General features: G+C 35.3%; 1 protein-coding gene across 2 annotated transcripts in view; it reads left to right on the top strand.

The window, feature by feature from the left end:
• Positions 1–7,812, top strand: part of LOC135840913 (mediator of RNA polymerase II transcription subunit 14-like) — a 42,377-nt gene extending 34,565 nt beyond the window's left edge. The window contains exons 30-32 of one of the 2 annotated variants that reach the window (XR_010557809.1): positions 4,405–4,590; positions 5,252–5,552; positions 5,640–7,812. The gene's annotated coding sequence lies outside the window, so the exon portion shown is untranslated. Of the gene's footprint in view, positions 1–4,404; positions 4,591–5,251 lie in introns of both variants that reach the window. The other variant, XR_010557808.1, reaches the window with a different exon arrangement.
• Positions 7,813–10,162: the final 2,350 nt, after the last annotated feature.

Here is a 10,162-nt window from a genome sequence, read left to right as displayed (position 1 = left end):
GAGGTAGGTATCTACATATCTTCCGCAACCTAAGCTCGTTAAATAGCTTACGTGGTTTTCAATCACCCATGTGCGTATAAATGGCGTATCTGTGAAATATTTTACGTGTCATAATGATTAAAAGTAACGATTCATTTGTTATATAATAATAATAATAATAATAATAATTAATTGTTACCTATTATTATTAGTATCATTATCTTCATCATCATCATAACCATCATCATAGCGTTAGTGGTACCTACTACCTAAACCTACCATATGAGCTTGAAATGTCGAGATGAGGCAAAAGTCGAGTCGGGTACAAAACGGGTAGTTCTTTTCTCGAAGAACAATGGCTCGAAATATCTCAAATTCTGATCATAAAAGGTGGCAAAAAGTATGGAAATTTTACGCTTCAATTTATCAAAGCAATCGAGGACATTAGTACGGTGAAAAAATCTAAATGAGTAATTTTTTTCATCAATTTCGTAGGCAAAATGCATCGCGATTTCGTCTCTTTTTTTCCTAATTCGCAATGAACAAAATTTTGGCCGTGAAAAAAATTGCTCGGAGATTTAGAATTTTTTTAAACAGAAATCAGAATATGACAATTATTGAGCGACCAAAGACACCACACGAGCGCAAACAACAGAACTCCATGTTGAATGTTGAATTGTTGATATTCGCGTCCATGTAAAATACGCCCGCGCCCTCGCCCTCGAATGTTACCGGTGTTATTTAAGTTGCCTAACTGATTCGCCGTAAATACGGTTGCCTGTGGATACTGGACTGGACGAGTGAACGGGCAGGTAGTAAGCGTAAGCGAACATACATAGACACGTGATTTCTATGCTCATACGCATACCTAAATACCTACCTGCTCGTACTATGTACGAGGGGAAGTCAATAAGTTCTTTTAATTTCGCTCTAAATTTTGAACGGGTTGGAATTTTTGGATGAAATTTGGTGGTAACATAGTTCAAACCTTCGCAAAGACTTTGTGATAGTTCACCTTTCATTTGGGCTCCGTGTTGATAAATTGTAGCGTTATCAGTGAAGTGATTTTTTAAAAATGCCGTCCAAAGAAGAGTTACACTCAAACATCCATTTTTTATGGTTGCAAGAGAAAAGTCCGAGTAAAATTTATCAAGAAATAATTCAGACATACTGTTATGATGTTATTACAAAACAAACCGTGTTTAACTGGTGTAATTCGTTCAGTGATGGTCGCGGAAATATGAAGGATGAAAAGAGTAGCGGCAGACCGCGGTGAAGGTGTCAACGGACAAGATTGTTAAACGGATTGACGAACTTATTCAGTCAGATAGACAAGTGAAAATTGATCAAATTGCCGACGAACTGAGTATTTAATATGGTACTGTGCATAAAACCTTGAAACGTTTAAAAAAAACGATTAAAAACCAAAGACCTGGGAAACTGTCAAAGAAAATTGTTTTTTTGCAAGACAACACAACATCACATTCCGCAAAAATCACTCAAATTTATTAAAACAACACAATTGGGATGTATGGGACCATCCTCCATATTCCCCTGATCTTTCTCCGTGTGATTTTCATGTTTTCGGACCAATGAAACCATGTTTAGCTGCCAAATGATACGATAGTGATGATGAAGTCAAGCGCGTGACTGAGTCCTGGTTGCGGAACGTTGGACGGGAATTCTTCAAACAGGGTATTTTAAAACTCGTGTCACATTAAGAAAAATTCCGCGATGTATTCGGGGATTGTGTTAAAACGTAAAGAAAAGATTGTAGTTTCATAAATTAAAAAGTTTTTTAAAATTGGTTCATTGGTTATTTTTTTAGAGCGAAATTAAAAGAACTTATTGACTTCCCCTCGTATTAGTAGTTGGATTTTTATGCGTGTACGAGTATGTGTTTGTGAATACGATGATTACAAAATTAACGCCGCATCACGTTCAATTACGACGCTTGGTGACCGGTGACGTGAGACGCCGCCTATGGGCACTTATACTTTTATAGTCGAGAAATGTACACGTACACGTATCTGCATCTTGATTCTCGATTCTCGATTATTCGATTCAGTGCCAATGTTGGTCGCTCTAGGCTCTCGTTAATTTCTTTTCCTTTTGTTTTTCTTTCCTGGTCCGGGCAGTTTATATAACGCCCGCTTCCGATACGGCACGACTGTCAGTGCCGTGGCCGCGGCCGATGGGCATAACGCCCGAGCCTGTCAAAAATCGCTCCAAATTCTTCCTGGGCCAACACGTTTTTCTTAGAAGAAAATTCTTCTCCGCACAACATTTTTCAACAATTTTCAGGGAATTTGAAAACTACAAATACATATGATTATGTAGATACTCAAATACTCGACTGATTATTGAATAATTGAGGTTGCGACACGATATAAAGTTGAAATTTCAGGTATATATGTAATGTAGAAAAAATCCCGATTGATTGAAACTACGTAACAAGCTTGACGTGATCAGCGAAAGTTCTCGCTTTTTATCAAGAAAAATGGTAATAAGTTGCCATGAAGTTGCCGAAGAAAAGATCAGTTTTTTTCGATGACGGAAAAAAACTAAGGGTGATGTACTCCCCCCCCCCCCCCACCCTCAAGTTGTCGAATTTTGGCAGTCTGCAAATTTAAAAAAATTTTGGACTTGATAAAGAAGCTACAAATATTTTGCCGACTTTTTTGGAACTTGAATTACAGAAATTGACTACCTAAAATGTCAACTTGCAGAATTTATTTTCTCATCTTTCATTTTATTCGGCAAAATTGGTATGTTTTCTCATTTCAGTTGGCAAATTTTCGGTTACACAAGTTCCGTTTCGTTCCTTGCTAATAATTGTCAAAACTTCCACTTTTTGCTAAAATTGTCAGATTTTTTTATTTAGAAAAATGGCTGATAATGATTGTACATAGTTTAGTTGCAAAAACCTCCTAAAATTTTATTTATTTCAAAAGTTATCTAAAAATCTTGATTTCTTTGTCAAAAATTGCGAAAAAGTATCTTTCTGTTTGCCAATAATTCCCCCCCCCCCCAATCCTAAAATTATCAAGGATGCTTTTTGGTGATTATTGACAAAAATTCTCGCTTTTTAACAAAATTATTCCAAAGTAAAAAATTTTACCTTGAAGAAAAAATCGAGAAGTTAGGCTGTTAGATAGAAAATAGAAATTTCCAGCAGCCCTTTCCTTTTACTAAAAATGCTGTCGAGCACAGTCTCACTTTCAACTTTTTATACTTAGTCCCAAAAATTTTAATTTTTGTCACAAATTACAAATAATTCAACTTTGTTGTTTAAAATTGCTCAAAAGTTTTGCTTTTTTAAGCAAAAAGTTGCAAAATAGTCAAACTTTTTAAAATTAAAAACCTACTTTGGCTGCTTCTTAGTGGGATAATTGTTTTGTTTCTATTTTACATGAAAACGTTTTGCTCGCGTTTCAGATTAAAAAATTAAAATTGAAAACATTGTGAATTTTAATTTTTTGATTACCTACCTAGTAATTGTGATTTAATTTATATTGTGATTTAAAACACGAAAAAATTTTTATCGTCATAGATTATACCCAGTCCACAGATGAGGTGAAAAAAAATTCTAAAAAGTGATTCAATTCAAGTTATATAGACTAGAGTCGATCGCGACAATCGATCAAAAAATTATTTCAATAATAAATTAATAATTTTGAAATGACTGTTTTTTAAAAATTACTTTTGGAATTAGTGTTTGACTTTGTATTGAATTGAAATTATTAATTTATCGGGATTCGGGAAATATCAACAAATAAAACATTTTACTCAACAAAATTAATTAGATTTTGCCGGAAAAAACATGAAAAAAAAAAAACAGATTTGAAGTCCAGAATCCGGCACAAGCGTTCGTTTCATTTCTATTGGTGTTTTACATCGATGTGGTTCATCGGTGGTTCACCACTTTCATCGTTGATGTTATGTTGTAAGGTTGCATCATCTTTTTACGCAATGACCAAGCAATGACTCATATGAGTCAGACGATCCTTTGACCTTTAAAGTATTGAAGTATCCATTTTATTTATAATTTTCCGTTGCACGTTTCCGCATCCGCAGAGACAATGTTCTCATTTTTCATGGTGTTTTATTTCATCTTTGTTGTAAATTTCGTTTGTTTTATATTATTGTATCTTGACTTCTGGTGAGTATTTCGCTTAATACTGTATTGTAATTTATATAATAATTGATTAATTGGAAGAAGATTGAATCGCAACTTGAGTAGCTTTAGCATAATTCCGTAGTAGTAGCCTAGTAGATATAGTTACATGAGGCTGACGAAGAAGCAGTTGAGTTGAGCTTCGCTGTGTTCTGTGTTACATTATTATAGTATAGTGTTCTACATCACACATTTATTATTTTTGAACCAGCTTTATAATGATTCGTTATTCTCATTCTCCTGTGTAGATGTTTATATTGCGTTGGAGAGTTATTCTCAATCCTCATGAAACTGTGCTGTTGAACGATTCGATAATGATCACCTGCGTAGAACGGATGAATACTTACTCGGAAAGCATTACATGTTTGCCAGTATCACCATCAATTATCTGTCAGCAGACCCTTCGATGATTGAACGTATCAGAAACAGTCTACGTAAGTTTTTCATCTTCTATATTCGGTTTTGCGATTATCAGTGCTTTGTTAGATGCGTTGGCTTTGGTTTTCCAAATCCAAACGTTTTGATTTTGTTTCCAAGTCACGTTACCAAATTTTCACGTGTACTGAATTTGGTTTAGCTTTAGGGCCTGGTTTTCGTTACAATGTTGTCCAGAAGTCATTCAAAGTCATTGGTTTTAATCATTCACCAAAATTTTCCTGTTTATTTGTTTCTTCTAACCTGTATTTTCATTTTTTTTCTTTTGGTTAATTCATAATTGAAATTATTTCAACGTCTCTCTCCGTCGATAAAAATTTTCATTTAAATTAATTTCCGGAAAGAGTCGTGTTGTTTCTACTTTTTTTAAATCGAATTTTGAAATTCTTAAGTACAATTTTTTTTCTTTGTATTTTTTAATTCTTTTAAAGTTTTTCATTTTGATTTCAAATGTCGATTTTGGGGAGGGGAAGGGGAGTATTTCGAATGAATTTTTTCACGTTGATTTGTGAAATTGGGTCGAAGCTACGTTTGATTGAATTTTTTAGTATTATTATTCGTATAATTAGGTATACCTAGACCTACGTTTGTTGCTCCTTTCAATTATATTAGGCGTTTCATGTTACTTATACTTACCTGTGTTTTATTTTTATTTTACAGATGCCATTTGCAAAATGAAGTCATCGTAATTACTTTATACCGAGCGAACATCTCGAATAATTGATCTGCAGCGATTGGAAAAAACGTTTCGATCTAACGTAGAATTATCGCCGATGCTGATGTCGAGAATCATCGATTCAACAGTGCCCTATCTGCAAGCTGATCGTCATCGACTCATCGTCATTCAGCTATCGCGGCTCTTCGTCTACAGCATCCCATCCTGTCAGTGTATGGGTTAGTTATTGAAAATTTTCATCGAATGAATCGATATTCGATATAGTTCAAAATGATAGGAAAACAGGTAAACGATACTTTAATAGAACAAGTTACACGATACCTTGACCAACGTACATTGCTCAATTTTTCTCGAATTTTTTCGTATATGAAGGACGAACAAACGAATATAGGATGATTTTGAATTCGCTTGCTGTACCAAATTTACCTCTCGTTGTTTCGGAATACGATTTCCTGTATTTATTTTCATTATGGGCTCTCAATGCGTTGTTATTATTACATAAAAGAACATGGTTGATAAATTTTGGATGATCGACACTATTACTACCAACGAGCACTTATAATATTGTTGAGAGTATTTTATTATTTTTAATATGCATGTTTCCCCTCCCCTCCACAAAAAAAACTGCTAATTATTTCGCTTCATGTGTAATATTAGTTTTCATATTTCTATATTCGTGTTCGATTCGCGAAATTTCATTGAAATTCTTTGATATTTTATTATTCTTTTGGAAATGATTCGATCGTATTATTGGCTCGCGGAAATCATCGTTCGTGGTTCGGTTTCTGATTTTGTGAGATGATTTAGGCTCTCTGGGGCTGTATATTTTTTGGTTATTTACTCGTAGTATTAAGGATAGGTACAAGTTTAACTACAACTTGATATCGTACCAGTTGCGGATCATAAGTTTTTTTCAAATGTGATATGTTCGCATGTAGCGCTGATGGTGAGGGTATTTGCGTGCAGATTATAGGTATAGGTAATTGTTTTGAGGTTAAAATGTTTGCAGGTAGTGTGCTGGTGGTGAGTGTTTTATATGTATAGGGGATGCGGTTGTGGCTGGTCTTGTTAAGTGCTGTCCATCCTCGCCTGTTAAGCATCACCCCACAACCGTACTTTTTCCACTTTTCACGACAACCTGGCGGCGTGATCCCTTGAAAATTTCACTTTCTGATAGCTTCACTTTCTGATGGCATAGCGGGCGCCTCGTGTTCAAAGCCGTATGGTGCTGGGGGAGCGTCATTCGGCGACTTGTCTGCTAGTGCTGCGGCGCAGCGGCCTGCTCAATGGTGACGTAGTCATCCTCTGGCTCACTCCTGCGACGCTCAGTGGGGTCGTCCTTACGGCGGCTTCGACTGTATACCCAAGTCATAATAAGGGGTTGTCGTAAGAGGTTACGACTCATACGGTGGAAACGTTTGCGTTCTATCTAGTGGTTGTGAGCCGTTGGCTTGACCAGCTCACTACTGCGACCTTAGTTCCGGTTCATCAAAGATATGGAGCAGGGATGGTTTATGTTGCCCTACGAATCGCAATATTGCCATTCTTGCCGTCGAGGATGACCTGCCTTGGTTGGATCGTCAGATCTGCCTGCGATCCAACCACACGCAGTAAGTGGTGCACTCTAGGTTTTCCATCACTTGCTTGCGTGGAATGTCACGTGAGTTTTTTTGAGAGAAATTTCAAACCTGAAAGGCTGAACTGGTTTTGTTGCTTCTGTCAACTTGCCAGGCAGGTGAGCGTATGTGTAGCGAGTATGGTGATCTGGACTGCGTACGATGTCTGGTTGTAATTGAATTTGTATTTTTAAATAAAATTTTAATAACAAACCATCAAGTAGGAATAAATTTGTAAATCAACGAAGGGTTTCTAGATGGGCTGCTATATTTGATAATCGTTGAAGTTATGGAGTACCTAGACCTACATATTTTATCGAGCTGAAATACATATTTGAAACATCGTTGAAATTAAAAATGAATTTTTGATATAATTTTACTAAAATGTGATATCTGTTTTGTTTTGAAGAAAATTTGCCGTTGGGTCCGTACCGAATGGTTCTTGTGTATTTTTTGCGTGATACTACACCCCACCTGCCCCTTATTTTGTTTTTTTGTTTCATTTTTCTCCAATACCGAAGTAGTTTTAAATTATTTAGATACAAAAATATTCAGAAAAATCGATTTCCAATCATTCCCTTCACCCCCACACTCGTTTTGCGAATTTATTTTGTTATTGTGTTTTCATCTTTTTGTTATGTTATAGGTAATGATGCATTATGTTGTTGATGTTTGTAATTTAATGTTCATATATTTGTGTTTATTTACATAAGGTTAACCTTGCAACTGTTTTGTATTGATCGATCAATTTAATATTCATGTATTTGTATGTACCTTACTTACGGCCAATCATGCTACTGTTTTGTAATGATCGATCAAGGTTTTTCACGTCGAGCGGCCGGCGTGTTTTTTAGCCCAGATCGATCAGTAATTTGTGCCTACGTGTTTTTTTTTGTCTGCCGCTAATTTGTTGGAAGTTGAGTTTTGGTTGTGTGGTGTCCGATTTTATTAATCACGTTTTTTACAGCGAATCATCAACGAAAGAGTGATCCGTAGAAAAGCATCGAAATGAAGCTACATAGTACATTACATACATACATATGTTGAGCTGGAAATAATTGATAAGCCACTCGCTCATCAGGTATGATTATGATGAACTTGATTGAATTCAGAAACTAATAACTTTAGATATAAATGAAGTTTTAATGCCATATTGAATAATATCCTCGTTACCGGATTCGAAAAAAAGTACCTAGTCAAAAGTCGTGGTTGAAATTATTTAGGGAATTTACGGAAATGTCTATCATTCGAAGCACTATTTAATTTTGATTTTTGAAAAAAGTAATCGAGAAACACGCGATTTTGATGTTGAACAGTTTTTTATCTGGTGAGTTGGCATTCCTGATCGGAATGAGATTTAATTTAAATTTGAACCCGATGGCGCTCAAACAAAACGCAAAAACGTGAAAATATTTGTATATGTCTATTGAGTTGCCTATGTACTTTCAACGCAGAAAGATTATGCGAATCGCGACGTTTTTTTAAACATTAGGACTACTGCGTCTATTTTGATGTAAAACGTGTCGTTAAACTAGTAAGTTGCAATTATTCCGGAATAGAATAAATTGCGAATTCGACCTCTACGGCCCCAATGCACCAAGGAATCATTTTTTTTCACAGTCGTTGAAGGCTAAAATATTAAAGAAAAACGTGAAAATTTCTGATGATGTCAATCAAGTTGCCTACTTCCAAGGCGCAAAAATTTAGCGAAACCCGGTGTTTTCAGACATTGAGAAGAACCACCTCGATCGATTTTGACGAGAAAACTATTTTTAAGCCGTTAAGTTGGCGTCCCTGAATGAAATAAATTGCAAATTCAAACTCCACGGCCCCAGTTGACCTCGAAATCGTATTTACACGTTCGTAGGAAGCTACTGTATTGAGAAAAAAAGAAAAATGTTTGATAATGTCCAAGAAGTTGTCTATTCTCAAGGCGCAAAAATTATTCGAAACGTGACGAGCTTTTTCAACCGGAAATTATTATTTATTGTTAATCAATACGTATTTAATTCACCGTAATTTTTTTGTGGTGAAATTTGCAATGAATAATCATGTGTACCTCCCTTCATCTCCATTACTTTTTAAATTTATTCGTAAAAGTTAATCAAGGGAGGAAAACCGTGAATACATTAGAACGAGTCAAAGAAGTTGCCTATTCTGAAGGCGCAAAAATTATTCAGAACGTGGAGTTTTTCAACGAATAGTAATAATCTTCGTACAATTGAGGATTGTAGTTTGGATGTAAAGTCATACTTAATCCGGTAAGTTGGCATCCCTGATTGATGAAAATTGTAAATGTGAACTCAGCGCCCTCGATTGACTCCAGAATTACTCGTTTTATGTTCATGAATAGGTTTTAAATAATTTGAATAGAGAAAAACACGAATTTATTTGAAAGTGTCAAAGAAGTTGCCTACTCACAAGGCGCGATAAATGCACAAAACATGGCTTTTTTTCAAGTTTTGGCAAATACAATTTTTTTATGATTTTGACGCCAGTTTAAGTCAATTTGAGGTTGGTAATCGTAAATTTGATGACCGAATTTAATGTTCTATCCCTCACATCTCTTCTTCGCTTCTCCATTGGGAGAACTGCACGCGATCATAGGTAAGTACACTGTTTGCAAAAGAATTTGGAAATTGCGGAAGAAAATCCAAGATGACGAGTCCTTTGAGCGGTAAGTTGGCATTATTGAGTAAAATTGACTGTAAAATTAAACTCAGCAGCTTTAATTTAGCTGAAAATCACTCTTCGGCTGTATAAATAGGTCTTCTAAACGATGAAAAACACAAAAAAAATTTTCCAACTGTCGAAGAAGTTGCCTACTCACAGGGCGTAAAAAATACGCGAAACGTGGAGTTTTTTCAAAGAATTAAGAAATGCAATTTTTTATGATGAAAATCTATTCCCCGATTTGGTACTGCCAAAAAGTTTAAAGTTTTCTGGATTATGGCGCTTTTTATACAAAAAAAGTTGAACTTTCACGAGTAAAACAACCACGTAGATTAAAATAAATGAGCTTTTTGTGATCAGCGATTCTGAGTTACATAGTAATAATTGAATCTCCGTACACTCCATTCCATTTTACTTTTCATTAAGGCAAAAAGCACAATTTTACAAAGAGCATTATTTGCCCCTAAGAGAATATCAAAGGGAATCACAGGGTTTTATACTCCTAATATTTGAACTATTAAATTTATTTTGTAAGCTTTAGGGAGCTTTTTATGATATACGAACTGTCATCGAAGAATTTTCCAACACAGGGAATTCATTCCTGAC

Source organism: Planococcus citri, chromosome 1, assembly GCF_950023065.1.
Source record: "Planococcus citri chromosome 1, ihPlaCitr1.1, whole genome shotgun sequence".
NCBI classification, from domain to species: Eukaryota; Metazoa; Arthropoda; class Insecta; order Hemiptera; family Pseudococcidae; genus Planococcus; species Planococcus citri.
The sequence above is the reverse complement of the archived record's forward strand: the minus strand, read 5'-3'. Positions and strand labels throughout refer to the sequence as shown.